Below are 23,620 nucleotides of genomic sequence, written 5' to 3'. Positions count from 1 at the left end.
GAGAAGCGGAGCATAGAATTTCGTCTTTGGAAGATGCTGGCGCTCCTGTACAGAGGCAGATTGCGGATTTGGTGACTCAGTTAAATCAATGTAAACAGAAATTCTCAGATACGGAAGGGCGACTGTGGCGCAGTAACCTTGTGGGTCTTCCGGAGAAATCCGAGGGCCATAACCCTGAAGCCTTTTTGGATAATTGGTTGACCCAAGAATTCGGGAAAGCAGCCTTCTCTCCTCTTTTCTCAGTTGAAAGAGCACATCGCCTCCCTTCTCAGGCTCCACCGCCTGGAGCCTCACCTCGTACATTCATTGCAAAGATCTTACATTTCAAGGACAGGGATGCTGTTCTTCGTTTTGTGCAACAACAAGGCCCTTTAAAGTGCAACAACCATATTGTTTCAGTTTTCCCTGATTTTGCCATGGATGTACAAAAGTCCAGATCCCAGTTTGTTGCTGTTAAAAGAAGATTGAGAGATCTACAATTGCCATATGCCATGTTATACCCGGTGAGGCTGCACATATCAGCGGATGGGAAGCAACACTTCTTCACGTCACCTAAGGATGCTGTCGACTGGTTGGATCGTAGACTGCAGCTTTGGACTTGGACACTTGAAAGCTTAAGTTTTAAATTTTCAATCTTTTCCCTTTTGTCTTCAATTTAATAATTGATGTTTCTAAAATTGATTATGCTTTTTCATTACTCTTCTAAAACAGCCTTGAGGTAGAAGGTTTACTCAGGCAGAATTGGTTGGAGGATTTAAAATACGGGAGACCTCCTGCTAGTTATAGCTACTCTCCCAATTCTTGCAATTAGATAGATAGTTAGGTTAAATTGGGGTAATCTTTACTAGTTTAGGGATCTAAGTGTACTCTTGCTGTTAGTGTTTTGCTGAGTATGCGGAGTGGGAAGGGATGGTTTGAATTGTGTACTCCATTTTACACTTTTGTTTTTCTTTAATTTGTTTTCATTATGTTCCTGTAATGTCAGCCGTGGAAATCTATGTTACGCTTTGATAATGAAGCTTTTTGAGATCAGTGCGGGGCAGGTTCAGATTGCATTTAAATGCATAACGTGATAATGTATATTTGCTGTGTAAATGTTATGCTTCAGTTATACTGGGATTGTGCTATTGTGGCCCTGCTATCCTCAGATATACACTACCTAACATGTCATGGTAGGGGTTAGCCGGGTGGTGGGGGGGGCTCCATCTGCTCACCTGGAATGAAAGAGGTTTGAATGAGAGGGTCAAGCGTAAATTGGTACTTTCTCAGCTTAAAAAATATACACCTGATGTTGTTTGTTTGGTGAAAACGCATTTGCATGGTGGTAAAGTAATGGCACTTAAAAACCATGGGTGGGGTGGGCGTACCACTCTGTTCACTCGCCTAGTTCCAGGGGGGTTTCTCTGTTAATAAAAAAAAAATTTGCATTTTACTCTAGAATGTTTACAATTAGACCCTTATGGTAGATACGTTTTTATAAGAGCAATAATTGATTCTTCTCCAATAATAATTCTTGCAATATATATTCCTCCTCCATATGGTACAGAGGTGTTTGGAAAGGAGGCATCCTTTATATCCCAATCTCCAGATACTCCAGTTATTTGTATGAGGGAATTTAATAATGTTCCAGATCCTAGGCTTGACAGATTGAGAGAAACTCCTACTATGAGACCCTTAGGTTCCTCACGTCCAACTGCATTTTATAAACTTCTTCAGGAAATGGGGCTTGTGGATGTTTGGCGAGTTCGTTATCCAGGCGTGCAACAATTCTCTTGTCATTCTACCACATATAATACACTTTCCCGGATAGATGTTATCCTTCTGTCCCCCATTTTGTTACCTCTAGTTTCCAAGATTGAATACCTGACAAGAGGTATATCAGATCATTCTCCTGTTTTAGTTCAGGTAGACACTATGGTAGATAGGGGAACTCATTTTTGGAAATTGCATCCAGCCTGGCTGCAACCGATGGCGGGTGGAGCTGATCTCATAGTATTATGGGAGGGTTACTTTGGGAATAATTCCTATGCTAATCCAGCCTTGTTATGGGATACCTTTAAGGCCTTTTGAGGAAAACACTTATAAAGAAAGTGACAGATACTAAAAAATTCAATAGCTCCAGGGAGGTGGAATTGGAACAGTCTTGTAGAAATCTAGAGTCCACATATTTGATATCGTGTTCAATGGAGGATAGTGGTTGGTTGCACAGCAAAAATGGTCTGATTTTTTATTGGACAAATCAAAAAGGAGGTTATTATTTGCTAGACATGCACAATATTCGGTGGCCGAAATGGGTGGCAGTTACCTGGCCTGTTTATCTCGGGAGGAAAGGGATAGCAGGGTAATTACAGCCAATTTAGATCAAAATGGAGTGAAACAATATGCAGGGGTGGATATTGCCAACTCCTTTTTGCATTATTATAAAGAACTTTACGCTTCCAAGGCATCCTTTATGAATGCAGAGCTTCACACATATTTAGACTCTATCCATCTCCCTAGTTTGACCAGTGACTCTGTTGCCTCCTTGGATGCCCCTCTCACAATTGAAGAAGTTGAATTGGCAATTAAATCCTTTCCTAGCGGGAAGTCCCCAGGGTCAGATGGCATTCCAGTGGAATTGTATAAAAAAATTGATACGTTTTTTGTCCTAGAACTACACGCTCACTATGCTAGAATACTGGAATCAGATGTAATGCCTGCTACAATGTCAGAGGCTTTAATTGTTGTATTGCCCAAACCGGGGAAAAATCCTTTGTACGCAGATTCATATCATCCAATTTCTCTGCTGGGTTCTGATGTTAAAATCCTTTGAGAAAATTTTGGCCACAAGACTTAATTTTGTTATTACTGAGATTATTCATCCTGACCAGATGGGATTTATGCCAGGCAGATCCACTACTGTCAATTTGAGACGTCTGTTTACACATTGACAGATGGCTCATCTTGCTGAGCCGAGGGCTGCGGTGGTATCTCTAAATGCTGCCAAGGCCTTTGATTCGGTGGAGTGGGTCTATCTGTGGGAGGTGTTGAATAGGTTTGGCTTTGGACCGACATTCATCCACTGGCTTCAACTGTTGTATAGTGCTCCCGTGGCGTGGATATGTGTGAATGGATATACTTCAGCTCTGTTTGATTTGGGTAGGGGTACTCGTCAAGGCTGCCCTTTATCTTCTGCTCTATTCAGCATAGCTATTGAACCACTGGCATGTTTGATTGGCTCTCATCCGGGTATACGGGGCCTCCTTGCTGGGAAGGTTACAGATACTATTGTTTTATATGCGGATGACATGCAATTGTTTCTGTCTGAGGCAGATAGTTCTCTTGATAACCTATTGGAGATTGTTGATAATTTTGGACATTACTCTGGAGTTAAAATTAATTGGGACAAATCTATTATTTTTCCAGTGAATGGCACTCTTCCAACTCAGTCTTCATCCGATCATCCTATTAAATGGACGCTCAGTTTCAAGTACCTCGGTATCTGGGTCTCTTCTAGGTCAGCAGATTATGTTAAATTAAATGTTGATCCTATTACTAATTACTTCAAACTTAGGTCCCACACTTGGAAACGCCTGCCACTGACTGTGATTGAAAGGATTAATCTTTTTAAAATGATAATGCAACCTAAATACCTTTATGTGCTACAACATTCTTCCATATACATTCCTAATAAAAATTTTCAGCTCATAAACTCAATACTCTCCTCATTTGTTTGGGGGTGATAAAAGGGCTAGAATAAAATTTAGTACCCTATGCAACTCCAAGTTTGATGGGGACCTGGCTTTGTCTAATCTCAAACTATATTACATGGCAGCTCAGTTGTCACATTTGATTGAATGGTTGAATGGATGTGATACCGGCTCTTTGTTGGGCTTTGTTGGTGAGCGGACGGGGCCTCAGTTCATCCCATTGCAAGTACTTTTGATGGGTCGGACTCGTTAACTAGATGCTCCTATCATTATGCAGGCAATTAGGATCTGGAAAATGGCGTATAAAATCCTTGGTGGGAATGGAGTGGATGCAGATACTCCGATCTGGTAAAATGATACTCTACCTGAATTGTGTAAATTGAGCGGGGACTGTTTCTGGTGTAGTCTGGGGATGTCCTCGTTGGGTCAGGTCTATGAAACAAGTCTCTTCAAATCTTTTGAGTAATTTAAAAGAGATTTCCAGATCCCTCAGAGGGCCTTCTTTCGTTATTTGCAAATCAGACATGCTACTCTTTCTCAGTTCGGGAACACTCCCTCCACATTGGTAACCTCTCCTATTAGATCGCTATTAGAGAGTATGAAAGGTCGCAGAGGTATTTCATCTGTGTATACGGAACTTAACCATCATCAAATTAGTAATAGCTTATTACCTCTTAAAGCAAAGTGGGAATCCAATATTGGCACAATTGATGAGGAGGAGTGCTGTTAAATTGTAAAAAATCATAAAACTCGACACTTCTTCAGACCGTTTCCAACAAATTCACTTTTATATTTTACACAGGGTATATCACACTCCAATATCCTTGGCAACTATGGACAGGACACGGAAAGCTAATTGCCCTAAGTGTAGTCAGCCAGGATGCGATTTCTGGCATTTGCTATGGGATTGTCAGGTGGTTCACACCTTCTGGAAAAGAGTATGGAAATGTATTGTTGGGGTTGTACCTGGAATCTCTCCTCTGGAACCTAAGTTATGCCTATTTTGGATATCACTAGAGGATAACTTAAATGTACCTCTGTATAAATTTGTTTTCATAGCATTAACTTTAGCAAAAGTTATCATAGCATGTAACTGGCTTGCAAACGTAAAACCAGATTACCACAACTGGAAGGCCTTGGTAAATGATACTATGGACCATGAGAGATACACTTATACTTTTAGAAGGGTGTTATATAAACTTGTGGGTTTATTCTCTTTGCTTGTGGCATAAGGCTTTATCAACCCCAAGCAGATAAGTAGCGGTAGTGAAGGGAAGTAATAACACGATACCATGAGCATGCAATGTTATTCAACATGTTACAAAAATAAATAAAATTTTAGGAATCTTGGTTCAACAATAAGCAAACATAAATCAACACAACACATAGGTCACTGAATAAATATATCCCACTTTAAATGTAGGCACTGTGCTTCTGTGAAATGGATTTCACTGGATAGATACTTTAGGAGACAACCGGTTAATTAGACCATTACACTAAATGCTGTGGCAGCAGATAATATATACCAATCAATAACAATACTTTTAGTGCAATTATACAGAGTATAGGTATCGCATAAAAATCAGTATAGATCCAACACGGAATAATTCGACTGGTTCAGGTTAGATGCTTTAGAAGAAATGACTGTAGACCAGGGTGACTTTACTATATACAAAACCCAGGTAGGTAAGTTATAATCCACAGATTTAAGTAAAGTTTCAGCCGACACATGAAGTTTATTTACTTCTACAAGGAGAAATCAGTAATGAAATTGACACATGCGTGACTCCAAAGCTCCGTAAACAACAGCAATTCTGCACAATAAATGATTTCCAGTGTAAAGGACAGTGTCCACTTAGCAATCCGTCTAATGGAATAAGCAGCTCTCTCCCAGCAACTGTAGGGTTAAACAACTTGCAATTGGCCAATATGGAGTTGGTCCCCCATTTGCAGAGATAACAGCTTCCACTCTTCTTGGAAGGCTTTCCACATGATGTTGGTGTGTTTCTGTGGGAATTTGTGCCCATTCATTCTGTAGAGCATTTATGAGGTCAGGCACTGATGTTGGACGAGAAGACCTGACCCGCAATCTCCATTCCAGTTAATCCCAAAGGTGTTTGATGGGGTTGAGGTCAGGCTCTGTGCGGGCCAGTTAAGTTCTTCCACACCGAACTCATCAAACCATGTCTTTGTAGCTCTTGTTTAGTGCACTGGGGCACAGTCATGTTGTAATAGAAAAGGGTCTTCACAAAACTGTTGCCAAAAAATGGAAGCATAGCATTGTCCAAAATGAAGATTGCCCTTCACTGGAGATAAGGGGCCTAGCCCAAACCCTGAAAAACAGCCCCATACCATTATCCCTCCTCCACCAAACATCACAGTTGGTGTAAAGCAGTCAGGCAAGTAATGTTCTTCCAGCATCCACCAAACCTCACCCATCTGACTGCCAAACAGATTAACCGTGATTCATTCTCCACAGAACACGTTTCCACTGACCCTGAGTCCACTGTCAGTGTGCTTTACAACACTCCATCCAACACTTGGCATTGGTCTTGGTGATGTGAGGCTTGCATTTAGCTGCTCAGCCATGGAAACCCATTCCATTAAACTCTCGCTGCACAGTTTTTGTGCCTACATTAATGCCAGTGGAAGTGCTGAACACTTCAGCTATGGAATCATCAGAGCATATGGGACTTTTATGCACCATGCGCCTTACCACTTTTGATTTTAGGTGGTCTTCCGCTTCGTGCCTGAGTTGCTGTTGTTCTAAAACACATCTACTTTCTAATAAAATCACTTACAGTTGACCGTGGTATATCCATTAGGGATTGAAATTCATGAACCGTCTTATTGCAAAGGTGGCATCCTATACACCTCTGGCAATGGGTGTTTTATATACCTCTGGCAACGGGTCTGATTGAAACACCTCAATGCAATAATTAACAGGTGTGGCAAAATGCTTTTGTATATATATATATATATATATATATATATATATACACACACACACAAGTTAACCCGTGCATGATACTCATGCATTCTAGTCAAATCAAGCTACTTAAGGTGTTAAAAAGGTTCTTGTCATCTTCATCGCCACACACACACGCCGCTGGCTTTTATATATTAGATAATGCTAAGAATTTAGTAGGTCAGTGTAGTATATAACTCCGCCCAGCAGGTGGCGCTGCAGCTTGAGCACTCTGTCACCCGTTAGTTTTTTCCACACACACTTACACACACACACACACACACACACACACTAACACAGCATGTGTGTTCATGAGGTAAAATTACCTCACGAAAATGAGTTTGAGCCCTCAACTCGTAAATTTAGCCTTTACTACCCGTCCCACAGGGGGAAGGGGGGATGATGGAAGTTAACTGACTTCACTATTATAATTTTTTTGTCAAATAATGTCAGTATACCAAATTTCAGGTCAATTGGATGAGCCCTTTCTGAGGAAATAGTTTTTTCCACACACACACACACATACTTACACACGCCGCTAGGCTTTTATATATTAGATAATGCTAAGAATTTAGTAGGTCAGTGTAGTATATATCTCCGCCCAGCAGGTGGCGCTGCAGCTTGAGCACTCTGTCACCCGGTAGTTTTTTCCATACACACACACACACACACACACTAACACACGCCGCTAAGCTTTTATATATTTTATATATATATATATATATATATATATATATATATATATATATAGATGTATATACATAAATCTATATATGGGCATAAATGTTGAACAGCCAGTCCTGAGTGCGTACAAATGTCCACATTTGCACAACTACGTTCCATCATTAATTGTGATCTTTAGGAAGTTTATAAAACCAAATCAAACGATGCGGTGTGCTTTGGTAATTTATTCATATCATTATCCCCTCAATGTAAAGCACTGCGTAATATGTTGGTGTCATGAGTCTCGGCAGCATGAACACCGCCTCGGCTCACTACTTGCAGCCTGCATGGATGTAATGTTTCTATTGGTCCATGTGTATATTTAAGGCAGGGAGTCTTACATGTCTGCTAATCTGCTCAATATCTCTGTAGATTCATTGGTAGTTTCCTGACTGATACCTGTTGTGACTGCTGCTTGCTCTGGACCCTCTTGTTTGCTAAATGCCCCTGATCCTTGCCTTTTTATTGGACCTTCCCTGCTTGCTGCCAGTCCTGATCCTTGGCCTGTCCCTGACTACTCTGCCTGCTTTGGACCCCCTGATCCCAGCTTTCTCTTGACCATCCATTCCTGTGTTTGACCATTGCCTCCTATCATCTGCGCTGTGGTTTTTGTACATAAACTCCCACTACGCTGAGTTTAAGACCTGGGGGAATCCAAGTATCTGTGAGCATAACAAACTCTACGGGAAAGACAGCTGCTAAAGGTGAAGACCTCTACCATCTGTTTTGGTAGTTAATGTCAGTATCTCAGCAATAATTTTATAACCACCCTTAAAAGTAGTGTGAGCAATTTGCTGCAATGGATGACAGCAGGCCAAGTCCTACCCCATCCCAAGTCCTGACTGGTCAACTAAATACCCTGTCCTATGTGGTCCAGGTACTGTCTCACCATTTGTCGGTGCTGAACTTCTTCTCAGACCACCTTGCCTCCTGTGGCTAAACCTAAGTTGAACCTAATAGATTGATTTTCTGCGGACTGGTCCTTGTTCCACAACTTCCATATAATTTGCAAGCTCTATTTCCGTCTGAGGCCCCGCTCTTCAGGCTCAGAATAACACAGTGTTGGTATTATGATGTTCCTACTTCAAAGGGATCCACAATCCTGGGCCTTCAGTCTGGCATCACCAGCCCTGCCCTACTATCTGTGAAGGCCTTCTTTAATACTCTGGGCCTCCTCTTTGACGATCCTGACTGAGTGGCCTCAGCTGAATCGCATCTTAGAACCCTGAGACAAGATCTGCTGACTGACGAGGAATATTGTGCCAAGTTTAGACATTGGTCCACTGACAGTCATTGACTTCGCAGTCAATTCCGTCTCGGTCAAGGAGATCAAGGACTCCTTGGTGCAGTATATCTCGCCAACTACCCTGGAAGACCTTATGCAGCTGGTCATTAAAATGGACTGAAGAATTAAAGAAAGAAAGGCAAAAAAGGACACATCATCATCCTTCTACCCTCCTCTGGTCTCCTATCTTGCATCTTCAGATACTTCAGAACCCATGCAGCTTGGAGATTATCATCTTTCCCCTGAGGAGAGATCTATACGGTGCTCTTTGGGTCTCTGCCTGTACTGTGGTAACAAGGGTCACCTCCTTGGTTCGTGTCCCAACATGGCGGGAAAAGACCAGGCTTAGGTAGTGAGAAGGGGTGCGCCTAAACCTTCAAATAGTCTCTTCCAAAAATTGTGTTTTGGTTCCAGGTCGTCTCACCTATGGCTCACTTTCCAGTTCTGTATTTGCCTTCTTGGATAGTGGCGCAACCAAAAATTTCCTTGATTTGGGCCTTGCTCGAACACTAGTGATTCCTTCAGTTAAATTGGAATCCAGTATTACCGCCTGCGTTTAAAATAGTATCCATTGACTGGTGGCAGGATTATTGCCAGGCTTTGGTGGGAAATCTACATTCCGAGACTCTCTTGCTATCTGATCTCATGACCTTCTGGTTCTCTGATTTTGGAACATCCCAGGCTTCAGACTCACAATCACTATGTTGATTGGTCTAAGGGGGAGATCATAAGCTGGAGTGTGGCTTGCTCCTCAAACTGCCTGACCTTACCCTTGCAGGTTCTTCAAGCCTATCTGGAACAGCTTACATAGACTTATATGGATTTCTAAGATGTATTCTCCAAGAAAAAAATATGTTCTTCCTCTTCATTGGGACTATGAATGTACCATATATATTCCTGGTTCTAACTAACATATGTGAACATATGTGAACTGACTTATCAATAAAAACACAAAAAAAAAGATGTATAAATTTATTCACTGCACAGAATGTGCAGGATGCAAAAATTCTCAAATAAACTCTACTAAAACACTCACCACTTATACATCTAAGATCACCAAACAAAATTAAAGAAATGATCAATTGTAACTCAGAAGGAGTTATATATCTTTTGGAGTTCCCAAGTGGCCTCCAATATATAGGCAGAACTAAAAGAAAATAGAAAATTAAAAGTTTGAATAATGGAACACGTTCAAAATATTAGAAAAGGCATCACAAAATCACACAACACAACAAAAACACCACTGGTTTATTTTTTTTGGGTATCAAATGTGTATCCAAAAATTGGAGGGGAGGTAATTATATATCTACCATGTCTACGTTAGAAACAAAGTATATATATATATATATATATATATATATATATATAGTGTAACAAAAGGAGGCATTTAGCTGGCAATATGCAAAGAAAGCAGGGAAGTAGAGTAAAACATTTGTGCAGTAATGCACCTTGATTGAATGTAAAGACCTATGTATGGAAAGCAATAGTTTAAGTTTGGTTTAACTTACATGACTTGAAATCCTTCCTCTCAGCAAACAGACAGGGTGTGTCTGAATTACAGAGCCAGTGATGGGCGTTTCCTTTTAAAGAGAAGGTGGGTGTGTCACCTGTCCATCAAGCTAAGGCTGGGGGAGGAGCATCAGGTATAAAAGCTTGTTTATATCATTTGTGCACTGAGACCAATGCTGGGTGAGCTGGCTGGTCCTGAGAGAGAGCTGGACTATGTATAGCTAGTGTTTAGGGTCTCCATGATTGCTGTACAAGTATACGGTGTCAAACATTTACCATCCTGACAATAAAGCACCATAAAAAGGAAGTTGTTGTTCGCGTGTGCTTCTGCAGTAGCAGGCTCTTGCCACAAGTGGTGTCAGGAGTGGGATACTCCGGGAAGCAAGTTTCCGCTACCCAACCCGCGCAGACCTCAACATGGAGGAAGTACTGAAAACCCTCGTGAATGTGGCCGCTGCGCAGCAACAGCAGCAAGCTCAGATGCTACAAGTCACCGAGGCACAGGTGGAAAACACAAGGCTCTTAAGAGAAGAGTTAAGCCAGGTGAGACATGACAGAAATGAACCACTTAGTCCTGTTCTCCAAAAAATGTCGCCAGGTGATGACATAGAAGCATTTCTGGTGTCCTTTGAGAGACTTGCAAAAAGGGCAAAATGGCCTCCTAAAGATTGGGCTGAGACGCTGGCGCCATATCTGACTGGTGAAGTTCAGCGAGCGTATATGGATGTAGATGAGGAACGGGCCTTTGATTATTTGTGCCTAAAGTCTGAGATATTGGCTCACATTGGAGTTTCCGGGCCAGGCCGAGGCCAGCGCTATCACCAATGGCGCTATGATAAAGAAAAACCGGTCAGAGCGCAAGTGGCTGAGCTTTCTAAAATTTTAAAGAAATGGCTGCAGCCTTAGGAGAATTCGCCTTCTCGGATTATTGAAGTTCTGGCAATAGATCACTGCATCCGGGGGCTGAACCGCGATTTGCAAAGGTGGGTGCTGCAATCAGACCCACAAACTTATGAAGAGCTTGCCACCGTGGTAGAAAGGTTTTGTGCGCTACAGCAAATGACTAAAGAACCTGCATCTGTTCCAAAGCCACTGCCACGCCAAAAGCCAGGTTTGACAATCCTTGTTACAGGGCTCAATGGCAAAACTGCTACGGACAGAGGGCCAGGTGCAAAGCTGTCTAATCTGAAGTGTTTTGAATGTGGTGAGCTAGGCCACTTTAAGGCAGAGTGTCCTAAACTACCGGAACCCATGGACTGTTCCGTGGCACATATTGGGCCTACTTTTTCAAGCTGTTTTACCATGAGTCCCACATCAGGAAGTCCTTGTTTGTTCCGGGTGACTGTGCTAATCAACCAAAACTTTTTTCTGGCCTTGGTTGACTCTGGGAGTGAACTCTCATTGGTTTCCAGCTCTGCCTTACCCGAAACCATAACTTCTTGCTTGCCCAAGGTGAAGGTTCTTTGCGTACATGGCACAACAGAGGAGTATGAAAGAACAATACTACCAGTCACACTCAAAGACAAAACTGTTATGGTGGTAGCTGCCATGGCACCTAAACTCCCATATCCACTCATTTTGGGGCGAGACTTCCCACTGTTTAATGATGTTTTCGGTGAGCGGATCCGGCCGGACATGCCGGCAACTGATGCAACGGTCGGAAGCCCGTTCTTAAAAGAACCGCCTAAGAATCCACAACATCTGGACATCGATCTTTGGGAACCGCCAAACCGGAATGCCATCCTGGGAGTCACAGCAGGAGTTCCACAAAAGCATCCACCTGCGGGGAAACATGGACAGTCCAAACTAGCATTGGTCGGTGATGTCGCAGATGAGCCCACCCCACCTGTCAGTGAGGATACGGACTGGTTCGCAATACCAATTTTGTTTCCTCTGCAGACCAACTTAATGATGCCACTTTGGAACATGCCTTTAAAAGTGTGACTGAGGTAAATGGGGTAGCGAAAGCCGCCCAGCCTGCTGAAGGTATACCATATTTTATTGTTAAAAATAATTTCCTGTATAGAGTTGCTAGTGTACAGGGGGAAAAAGTAGAACAATTAATGGTTCCTCAGGTCCATGTAACCCTAGTGTTAAAAGCAGCACACACACATGTCTGTGGGGGACACCTAGGGGATGATAAAACATGGGAACGAGTTCTGCTTAGGTTTTACAGGCCTGGGGTACACATGGCAGTGAAAAAGTATTGCCGGTCCTGTCCCATTTGTCAGATTACCTGTCCCAAACTCATGTACAGGGCACCTCTCATTTAAATACCAATAGTACAAGTTCCCTTTGAACGGATAGCTATGGACCTTGTGGGGCCCCTGGAAAAATCTGCACGTGGGCACCAATATATACTAGTGGTGCTTGACTATGCAACCAGGTATCCAGAGGCAGTTCCCCTACGAAACATAAAGTCCATCACCATAGCTAAGGAACTTGCCAGATAATCACATTTTGGGTCTGTGTGTAGTCATCTCTCATGCTAGTGATTTAGCTTTTTAGGACTGAGCGCCAAACAGCCAGACCTAATTTGACCACCCATTTATGTGGATCATGTGTAGTCTAGTGGTCATGCCAAATCAGAAGGATCTACCTGTGTGTAGCCAGCATAAAAGTTTATTTAGATCTCAAGATTTTTTAGATAAAGTCCTGATAGTGTAGGGCAGTTAATTTTCCTCTGTATTGACAGACTTCCTGTCAGCAATTCCATTAATGTGCACAACGATTTACTGTATTTTGTCTGAAGTACTTGATAACAGAGAACATAAGTATTATTTAACAAAACTAACTTCAATTTGAAATGTAGTGATATATTAAGGAGTGTATAGATGGAACCTTTATTGCAGATGATGGTTAAATGTTGACAATGCAGAATAGAGAACATTAGGAAGGAAGAGACTAATATAGAAAAAAATGCAGGTTCTTTAAATAATGTAAATGCAAGCAACAGTATAAATGACACTCAATGCGGACCCACTTTTCCTGTATCCAGAGGCACACTCATATATAAGGATATATATACACTTTTAAACCATACAAATATTTTCCATATCATCTGAATGGGAAAAAATGTTACCATTCAAAATTTATTCTAGATTTTGTCCTTTCAAAGTTATTTAAGCACCTTCTTCAACTATGGTCCTCATCATAATGACACAGTGGGCCTCATTGATTGAGGAATACAAAACCAACGTAATGTGCGTTTTTTTTAAAAATAAACGCACATATATCTGGTATACGAGCGTCCGTATTCAAAAAGGAGCCGATCTAAAGAAACGTTCCATGATAAATACGGTAATAAGTCAATGTGTGATGTATGTGATGTAAAACTTAGCGCATGTAGCAGTGCTTTATTATTTGCCCCTTTAACCAATTCCCCGGTAGACTTACGTTTGAGTACGATATGCATTTGTATTGCCGATTGACAATGGAATGCACATGCTTGCAATTTCTTGCTTACACTCATGCTTTATTATCATAGTTATGGTCATAATTTCATACTAACCCTGCTCATTAACCCTTTGTATGCTGCAGTATGTATACTGTTTGTATGATAATCCATGACATGAGAAAAGCATATATGATGATATCGGAAGAATGGCTGTGCTTCCGTATACTGTGTGATTATAATGGCTATGTTGCTATATACTGTATAAGGAAAGGAAACGATTATCAGCCAGACAAACTGTACCTGATCTCTAACACTAATAGTGGACAAGTTACTATACTTTTTTTTATCTCAGGTCTCCTCAACACACACTTTATTATGATAGAAAATGTATTGTAGTTAATGTCCGGTCAAAATGGACAAATGTATTTCACATATTCAGTTATGTTCCAAATGTCCCTTCATTATGGTATAAAAGTACATTAGTACAAATTTTCCATACCCAAAAAAACACATCAATTTTAAAAACAAACTTTTTTTTTATAAATTACATTTTTGTTTAAATATAAAAATGCAAAAATACAAGAAAACGTAAGTGTTAAAATAATATTTTTCTAAAAGTCTAACTTTTTTGGGGAGTTTAATAAAATGTTTTATATTTTGTAACAATACATGGGCAAGGGGGATGGCAACTTGGGTGGGTGGAATTTCTTCATCAGCTGGAAAGAAAAAAAAAATAATAATTGTACAATCGCAATCATTTGACATTTTTAAAACATATCTTACCACTATGGGTGTACATGGTTCACACATTTTCTAAGCTCAGCAGAGTTCAGAAGTGGCACATAAAGTAAAACTCTCTGCAAAGGTTTATATTATGCTGGCTATTGGCCCACCATGTCAGACCTGTGAAATGTCACAGTTTGCATAGGCCTAGGGAAAGTTACATTTAGGAAAGAAAGGCTTTCTGGGGACTATACTTTTTTTCTGCAAAACATAATAATTATTAATAGACTACATTATGATGTCAAGATACTTACATTTTTCTGCATGGGCCTTGGATGGCTCTGACACCTCCACAAGGGTCTATTCCATGACCTCTTCCTTCAGGGCCTTCTCTGCTATCACCAAGGATTCCTCCCAGAATTCAGCGGTGGACTCCTCTTCTGGGAGTTGGGATAGGGCTTGGTAGGGGAGTGGGGAAAGGACCACCTCCTCCTGGGCATCCTTCCTGACATCCTTCTGGGCCACCTCCTAGTCATCCACCTGGGCCTCCTCTCTCGCCTGCAGAATATGCCAGCATAGGTGAGGGGATTGGCGTAGGCTTAAATGTTCTGATGGAGAAAATATGACACATTAATTTATTTACAAAGTTATATCTGTCTCATACATACATAGAGACTTCCAGATAGTGTTAGGTTGCAATTTGAAATATCCACTACCACACATGGTCCATCATTGGCCAAATAAACACATCTCTACATTACTTTCATATGGACTTTTTACATATGGATTCTGAAACATTACTATTACATAGCAGGCCTTGTACTTTGACTGATGATGGTTATTATAAGTCATATAGATTTGTAATGGGCCAGAAATAACAGTAATCTTTGCTAAAAAAAAAAAAATGTTTTATTAATTGTAAACTTATGCCAAGCAATTTCACTCCTCGATCAGAGAGAAGCTCTGGTTGCCTCCTCCACAAATCACTCTACCAGCGTTGTAGTTGAACTATGCTGTGTCTGTGTCCGAATCTGTGCAGCAGACACAGCTTGAAGGCCTTGCAGGCTTCATTATTTTTCTCATTGGAGATGTACTGAGCTGCTGGACCAAAACAATGGTCCATTGTAGCAGTAAGTACCCAAAGCTCAGCATGAGAAAATGTTGCGGCTCTCATGTTTGCAAGTGAATGAGACTTTTCAACAGTCTCATCACTAATTGTTTCTCGGCCACATATGGGCATAGGCATGTCAGTCGCAGATCCATTCTATACCATATCTAAAATGGCTGAATTTTTGTCAATTCAGTTCTGTCAATCAATCTCAATAATCATCCGTTTTCAGGCAAACAGGGACGTGACAACACCTAGCTATTCACACACAGGTAATAACAGGAGAATGCACCTGCACGTCCTATACAGCAGATGGAGAGGCAATTATTCAGCCCTCTCAGCAGAGTTCAGTGCTTCTAAATTGATTTAATATCTATGTATGATTTGTGATACCTCGCTTGGTCTTCAGTCTGCCCTCCATTGTGTTGTGTTAATGAGTACAAGGACATATGTGAGACAGTTCATTGGACCTTAAATGCCTTTTATTAATTACTGCTTTTTCCCCCTGTTTAGATTAATGAATGAGCCACAGCAACCAGTGCAAAGACAAAGCTCTGGCTTCTCTGCTTTGAACTATAAGCAGAGGCAGCCAAACTTCAATATAAGAGAGGTGGGAGTGCTGGTACAGCTGGTGGCGGAGGGGCTGCACACCACCAACCGGCAGCTCTTTGCCCCAGCAAATTAAGGATTTTGAAAGATATCACTATGCAGGTCAATGCCATGTCTACAATTAGAAGAACAGTTAAAAATAGGTAAGCATATTTTATTTTTTAGTTCAAAATTTTTACATTATGCTGTACATACCTAGTACAGTTCTCTGTAAATTTGACAAACCTTAAAAACATTGTCCAAGTTATGGCAGACCAACATCTTTAATAACTTTAAAAACTTGTACAAGTCTTCAAAATAATCATTAGCGCTTGGTAGCTTTCTGTTATTAAAATGTGACCTTTAGGCCCGATACATTTCTTTCTATATGTATGTGTGCACAAGTTTTTTTAAAAAATATTTTGAATAGTATACTTTGCAACATTCTCATCTTTGAACATCTCACACAGGAGACAGAACTTTAAGCATCAGCTCAAAGACAAAATTTGTGACTACTGCAGGCATGCAAGGGGGAGAGGAGGTGGTCCCCCAGCTGTGCTGGACCTCAGTCCCCTGGGGACCATGACATTGACCTCCATAGACAATCAGTTGGTTCAGGGGGTGGACAGGATTGATAGTGGAGACATCCCCCCTCTGCCCTAATCACACCAAGTTCCCCCAGATGTAAATTTCAGATCACAATACATGCATAAAAAAACAATGACTAATGTTTTGTTTACATAAATATATTGCCACTTAGCCAGCCTATTGTAGAATCTGGCCATGGTCTTCAAGAGTGTTTTTAGAGAAGATCACTAAGAGATTTCAAAAAGTTGCACAGGTAAAACTCCACTCAAGACACAAATATACTGGCTGTTAAATTTATATGGTACAATAAATTTGAAAAATATTTATAAAAGATGATCCCACATAAGCACACTGACTTTCATTTTAAAAAATAAAAAATGTTATGAAATCTACTAATATGAAGCAAAATGTGGATGTTATTGAGTCAAGCATAGATGTTTATGCTTCTTCTTTTTTTTCATCTACTATGTTAGCTGAAGATGCAGATACAGTGGAAGAAGAGGAGGACCCGGTGAAGGAGACCCGTAATGTGTAAGAGACACAGATGGATGAGGAAGAAGGGGTCAATGGGCAGCCTCCAACATACAAGATTTCTTCTATAAAATGTTCCTGTCAAATCAATTCCTAGGAAACACCACCCATGACATCAGCACAACCCTAACCCATCTCATTCACACTTTCCAACATATTGACACTACCCTGACCCATCTCACCAACCTTGTTGTACAATATGTCACCACTAACTCTCCTGCCCTATGCCACATGATATCACTCCTTGCCCTGTGAAACAAATTTCCTCTCCTGCCCTATGCCACATTTCCTTATTCCTGCCAATCTGCCAATTTTCTCTTCCCAGGCCCCTATGCCCCATCTGTTACCCCACTACCATCTGTTGCCCTACCAACATCTGTTTCCCCACTATCCTTTGCTGCTCCACTGCCCTTTAATGGTCCTCCACTCTCAGTTGCTATTGTGTCCTCTGTTGTCCAGCCACCATCTGTTGCCCCTTCACCCTCTGCTACCCGATTGCCATCTGCTTCTCCACCGCTGTTGCAATCCACATAACAGGTAACTAGAAATCAGGACAAGCAAAACACTGTTCCTAATGTCGGCCCAGGAGGCAAGCGTGCTTGTAAAAAGATAGACTAATTTGCACATGTGGTTTTGTTTATCACTTTATGTGTTTGTTTGCACTAATACAAAAATCTGTTTAAAATATTGGTTGCCTTGTTTTTTTGTCCATTTATTTTAAGCATTACATTTGAAGAAAAGCCCAAAAACATGTAAAGTATGATGAAATCCCATATTCTTTATAGCTGGAATAGTCTTTATAGGGAAACCTATAAAGAGTAAAAAAAAAAAAAATTAGTACTGAGAAACTAAACATTCACACATTTAAGGGGATATTTCAACAAGGTATGGTGCTATTATAATGCTACAATATTTGACAGTTGATTCTACAAGTACACCATAATGCAGAGTGTTAATATTTTGCAAAGGTGGTAGACCTACCATTTATGACTGCAGTGTATATCAACCTATTTAGGACAACAAAGGGTTACTTGTAAAAATTGATGTGTTAATAAATAGTATCTAATAGCCATGTCATCATGTGGCTTTGTATCTCCTTGCCTCTGTTGCAATCTGCAGATTTTGTAGTATCCCTACTTACAACTAGCATAGATCTATTAATGCTCATCCCCAAGTTTCTGTAAAATAGTTGAAAAATCTATAAAAGTGACATGAAATTTAATAAACATGACAATTTCATTAAAATTATAAAATAAAAAAATATTACAAATGTATACTATGATATAGGCATACATAGTAGACAACATAGACATTTTTTAAAGCTTTTAAAGCACAAAACCACAATGCACATGTATGCAAGCATGTAGGAACTATACAACACACACATAACATTTAAAAAGAGACAAGCATTGGTAATGTTCAAACTCATGTTAAAATGTTTTAAAAAAGTATGAAAATATAATTTTTAACATTTGCACAAGTATGCAGTGCTTGTAAAATATAAATGAATGCACCTACCTCCTTGGTATATAACCATCCTATAATGCTCAGCAATCACCACTACAATCAATCCTTTTAACAAAATGGCACCATAGTCATCTCCCTCTGGCAGTCTTGTTGAATAACAATAAGTGTGTCCAGGTGTGCAGGTCTGCAGGTGAATAGTCAATTCTCCCATTAGTAGAGGAAGTTGTGACTGCTGTGTTTGGTCATCACTATGATCCATGAGTTAGACATGACCCCAAGCAGGTGCAAACCCTACGTCTGCAAAACAGTGCATTTCTGCATGTGACTGACGTACCACGTTCCGCCCCTGAAATCATAAGCAGTCTTAAGTGTCCTTTGCACCCGAAGATGAATTGGAAGCTGCTGCTTTCTGTGACATATGCTACAGTTCTGGGCATGCACAGAGTAATTGTGTACATTATACACAACGTATCGCAATTACACTCCTTAATGAATCAAACACATTGACTACACAATAAAGCAGATTTCCATTAAGCCAGATGAGAAGACAAGGGGACTGCAATATTAACATCCGTTTTATCCGGAACAAAATTTGTACACCTGGATAGGCTTAAAACGTATTTCATGATGGCTCTCACATATAAAGCTGAGTGACATTCTCTTGTTAATAATCAGTATAAATATTTTGTTTAAAAAGCGATTATTTTGGAAGAATACATTAAAGGTGTCACCTATCCAACTAGTTTCACCCTTGTAATCTCACTTGATAATTTCAACATTCATATTAAATTTCCACCTCAGGGCTTTAGAGCGACTTCTGTATTGAGTGACTCAGACCAATAATTCTTTATTAATCTGAAAGCAGGTGTTCATTGGCAACTTAAACACCTAGGAGAAATGCCAGTAATTCAATAAATATTCTACAGTATTAACTCAATTTTATGTTTCTTAAATTATTAGGCATTAACCCTTCTTTTACTGTCCATACTCAGATTTGAAGATTTAATACACATTTAATAAGCTGTCCTAAGATAACCTGAAACTTAATAACATCTCATTTTCACATTTCAGAAACCAAGATAATCAGGTGAGCAGGGCTTTAACATCATCATGCCTCTGCCACTGTTTACCAAGGATGGCGCTGCTTGATAACGTGGTTCACCTAAGACGGGAGTCTTCTGGAAATACCAGGAGAATAGGTAAACTTTGTTAGAATAAAAGACTATCCAAACCTTTATTTGAGCCAAAACAATTACCCCTGCTACACAGAGTGCACCAGATTGGAGATAATTGATTAAAAGGAGTCTGTAGAACTCCCCTTCATTACCCAGCATGGGAAAACACTTGTGATTGGCTGTTTTCTGACAGACCTAGAATCAGGAAATAGTAGAACCACTAAACCTAAAACTTTGATAGATGGATGTTTCCTTTTTGGGCAATTGAAGTAGGCAAATATAAAGAAAATATAAATTAAAGAATGTGCTTATTTCTTTTTATGTTTTTAATGTTGGTAAAGTGTGCTCTTAAAATGTTATCACAGCAGTGATCTAAGTGATCAATTAACACAGCAGATAATTAATGAATCAATAAATGATTGTGAAAGGGTATCTGGGAAAGTCTCATATATGATAAAACATGTCAGCAGGTAAGAACCATAAGCTGAGACCTTTCACTACTAATCTTTTACTATTGGAGGCTGGGTCTGCTGTACAAGAATCTCCTTAGCTGGCAGTATTAAACATAATCTGCAATTGTGGGTTGAATTAGTAACATGACCACCTATTACTGATTATCAATAAGGAATACTACACACTTATATTTCAGCACAATTATCTTTGTGCTGGATGCCCAGCCATAGACTTTTGCTTATGGGATGCCCCTAGGAGTACAGCTGGTCTTAATGTTTTTGGTCTATAGAATTCTAAATAATTACTGCATTTAATAATGAAGGCTGTTCGTTGGATTAAATAATACAGTCAGTTCCATTTAAAAATTGAAGCTTACAATAAAAGGTACTTTACTTCTTGAGTTTCTCAATGTACGCGACATTATCATTGTTTTTACATGTCAAGAATTTAGAATTTCTGACTGCCAGATAAACTTAATTTGGGACTGTGCGCAGTCTTCTCTCGGCACTAGAGATTTAGCTTCCCAGGACTGAGTGCCAAACAGCCAGACCTAATCTGACCACCTATATATGTGGATTGTTTGGAAACTGGTTCTGTAGCCTAGTGGTCATGCCAAAGCAGAGGATCTGCCTGTGTGTAGTCAGCGTAAAAGCTTAACAGGATTTAAGGATATTTTAGATAAAGTTCTTATAGTGAGAGCAGATATATTCCCTCCGTATCGAGAGACTTCTTGTCAGCAATTCCATTAATGTACACAAGGGTTGCTTTTTTGTCTGAAATACTTGATATTAGAGAAAATAAGTATTATTAGCAATTTGAAATTTAGGTGTATTGGTACAATAAGGAATGAATAGATGGTTGATAGTTAAACATTGACAGTACAGAAGAGAGAAGATTAGAAAAGAGGAGAGGTATGTGGAAGGATCAGAGACTCTTTAAATAATGCAAATGCAAGCAGCAGTATAAATGACAATCACTGTCACTTCTCCTGTATGCATATGTATCTAGAGGCACACTCAAATTTAAGGAAATACTCTTTTAAAACCAAGCACACATTTCCCATACCATCTGAATGGATTTTTATATACTCTGCCATTTCAAGGTTAATTAAAATTCTTTATAAACACCCTTCTACAACTATGACTCTCAAAATGATGAAACAGTAGCTCTCAACAGAATAAAACAGGTTTCCAAACAGCCAAGTGAGAAGGCAAGTGGCCTGAAATATATATATATATATATATATATATATATATATATATATATATATATATATTTAAACTCTGGAACATATTTTGTATACTGAATATGCTTAAAATACACTCCATGATGGTTCTCAGAGATAAAGCTGATTAACAGTCTCTTGTTATTAGTCTTTATTTAAATATCACAGGAGCAATTATTCTGGTTGAATGTATAAAAGGTGTAACCTATCCGACTAGTTTCACCTTTGTAATCCAACTATAATAGCATCGCAAACACTTAATTATTTCAACATTCAGATTTAATTTCAGTGACTTCTATATTGAGTGACTCATACCAGTTTTATTTCTTAATTCTTTAATTGTATGAAGACTGGTGTTCCTTGGCAACCCAAATACATGGGGGAAGATTCAGCAATTAAACAATTGTTCTACAGTATTAACTCAATTTTATGCTTCTTAAATTTTAAGGCATTTACAATTTTGATAAGTTGTCCTGATCTAAACTGAAAATGTATAACATCTCATTTTCACATTTCAGAAACCAAGCTAATATTATTATTAAAAATGTTTTATTTTGTCCAACTCTGCATTACCCTATTGCAAAATGCTATGTAACCACCCCTCACCCTCATTTCTGGCCCTCTATACCCTTCCTTCCTCTTCCCTACCTCTTCCCCATCTACCTTACTACTAGTGTTGTCTTTAAATTGGTGAAACATTTTTCACTTCTGATATCGCTTTTTAGATTCTTTTTTTGCTGTTTGATTAGGGACTTGGATATATTGTGATATTCTGTATACGTCATTTGAGGTTTTCTCTGTTATTGTCTCATTGCATTGTTATCTGTAATCTTTTTGACCACTGAAAAATAAAGAAATATTAAAAAAATAATAATTTTGTTTTACTTTTTCAAACAGTTACACTGATGATGAGCCATCACAGCTCACCAGTGTGAAAGATTATGACATTTGGTCAGGCTTAAAAGAGATGCTGAAATCTATTGAGACCTCTACCACATATCAATCTGTATTAATAGAATATATTAGTATATTAGTGATAATGTAGAGTTGTACTTAAGCTACCCATTCCTCCAATGTCTTTTCTGAAAATGAACATTGTGTACAATCGTCATAGGAGGCTACTTCTCAAAAATGTTGATTAACTGGTGACTACAAATTGTATGAAGAATACCATTGTTGCTGCCAATTGCAAACAGAATTTCTAATGCAGGATTTCATTGCAGGTGAACTAATTTTGTGTGTTGGTGATATTGGTGAAAATTCCTATCTATTCTACAGGTCAACAAACAATAACCAGAATGTTTTATTTTGTTAGGGCCAAAACAATTCAAGCACTTCAGCTGCAAAAGTGGAATTTCATGTTGCTGAAGGGCTTGGTTTGTTAAACTATGCAAGTTCTTTTTAATATCCAACATAAAGATAGATGGGTTTCTATCCTATCCATTTATCTGTGTACTTTACATGCAAGACTAAGCACCAAGCTCAAAAGTGCAGAGATCTGTACCTGAGATCAGTTTTGCATTACTATTTGTGCTTTTTTTAGTGTCTGATCTGTCTTTACTGACTCACCCTGCTTCCTTATCATCCCTGTTTTATTGGATTGTCTTGGATTGACATTTGGACTGTCTTTAACATTGTTTAACATTGTTTTTTGTGTTCTGTTCCTTGGTCCTTCTCTTGTCAGCGGCTATCTAGCAGGGCGGTACAATGGATTCACAGTGGTCTTGTGACAAAATGTGTATTCATAATTTATTTTGTAAATGTTTACCTATATGTTAATAAATACTTATTTCCAACAGCTCTGATAGGTAGTGTTAGGATCCCCGTGTCAACGGATTCCTCCTTCCAGTCAAACATGTGATGTCTTCAATTTTCTCCCCACATGAAATGGAGAGTACAGTAACAATATAGTAAAATATTATAAGGTTGTGAGTGATAAACCATTTAAAATGAGCTCAAAATGAGAAATGTGTTTATATTCCAGAGAGGTTTCATCTGTAAAGACTTTTAGGTAGGGATAGTTTTGCTCCACTGTAGTTCTCCCCTTTTGGTGATGCACTTAATTTATGCAATTTGGAAATGGGCTTTTAACAATATATACAATTAAAACAAACATGTATTCCAATAAATCCAAATCCTAGAAAGATTGCAAGTCTTCCTACAAAAACGAAAGCTCAATTATCACAATTGT

At 39.4% G+C, this 23,620-nt stretch overlaps 1 protein-coding gene across 3 annotated transcripts in view; it reads right to left on the bottom strand.

Annotated features, from left to right (window-relative positions):
• Positions 1-14,013: 14,013 nt before the first annotated feature.
• Positions 14,014-23,620, bottom strand: part of LOC142143973 (putative cation-transporting ATPase 13A4) — a 137,949-nt gene continuing 128,342 nt past the window's right edge. Inside the window, exons 31-33 of one of the 3 annotated variants that reach the window (XM_075202275.1) lie at positions 18,628-18,760; positions 14,609-14,902; positions 14,014-14,287 (exon numbers count right to left, since the gene is read on the bottom strand). The gene's annotated coding sequence lies outside the window, so the exon portion shown is untranslated. Of the gene's footprint in view, positions 14,288-14,608; positions 14,903-17,737; positions 17,919-18,627; positions 18,761-23,620 lie in introns of those variants that run through there. The other 2 variants (XM_075202277.1, XM_075202274.1) reach the window with 2 other exon arrangements.

This window comes from Mixophyes fleayi, chromosome 3 (genome assembly GCF_038048845.1).
Source record: "Mixophyes fleayi isolate aMixFle1 chromosome 3, aMixFle1.hap1, whole genome shotgun sequence".
NCBI classification, from domain to species: Eukaryota; Metazoa; Chordata; class Amphibia; order Anura; family Limnodynastidae; genus Mixophyes; species Mixophyes fleayi.
The sequence above is the reverse complement of the archived record's forward strand: the minus strand, read 5'-3'. Positions and strand labels throughout refer to the sequence as shown.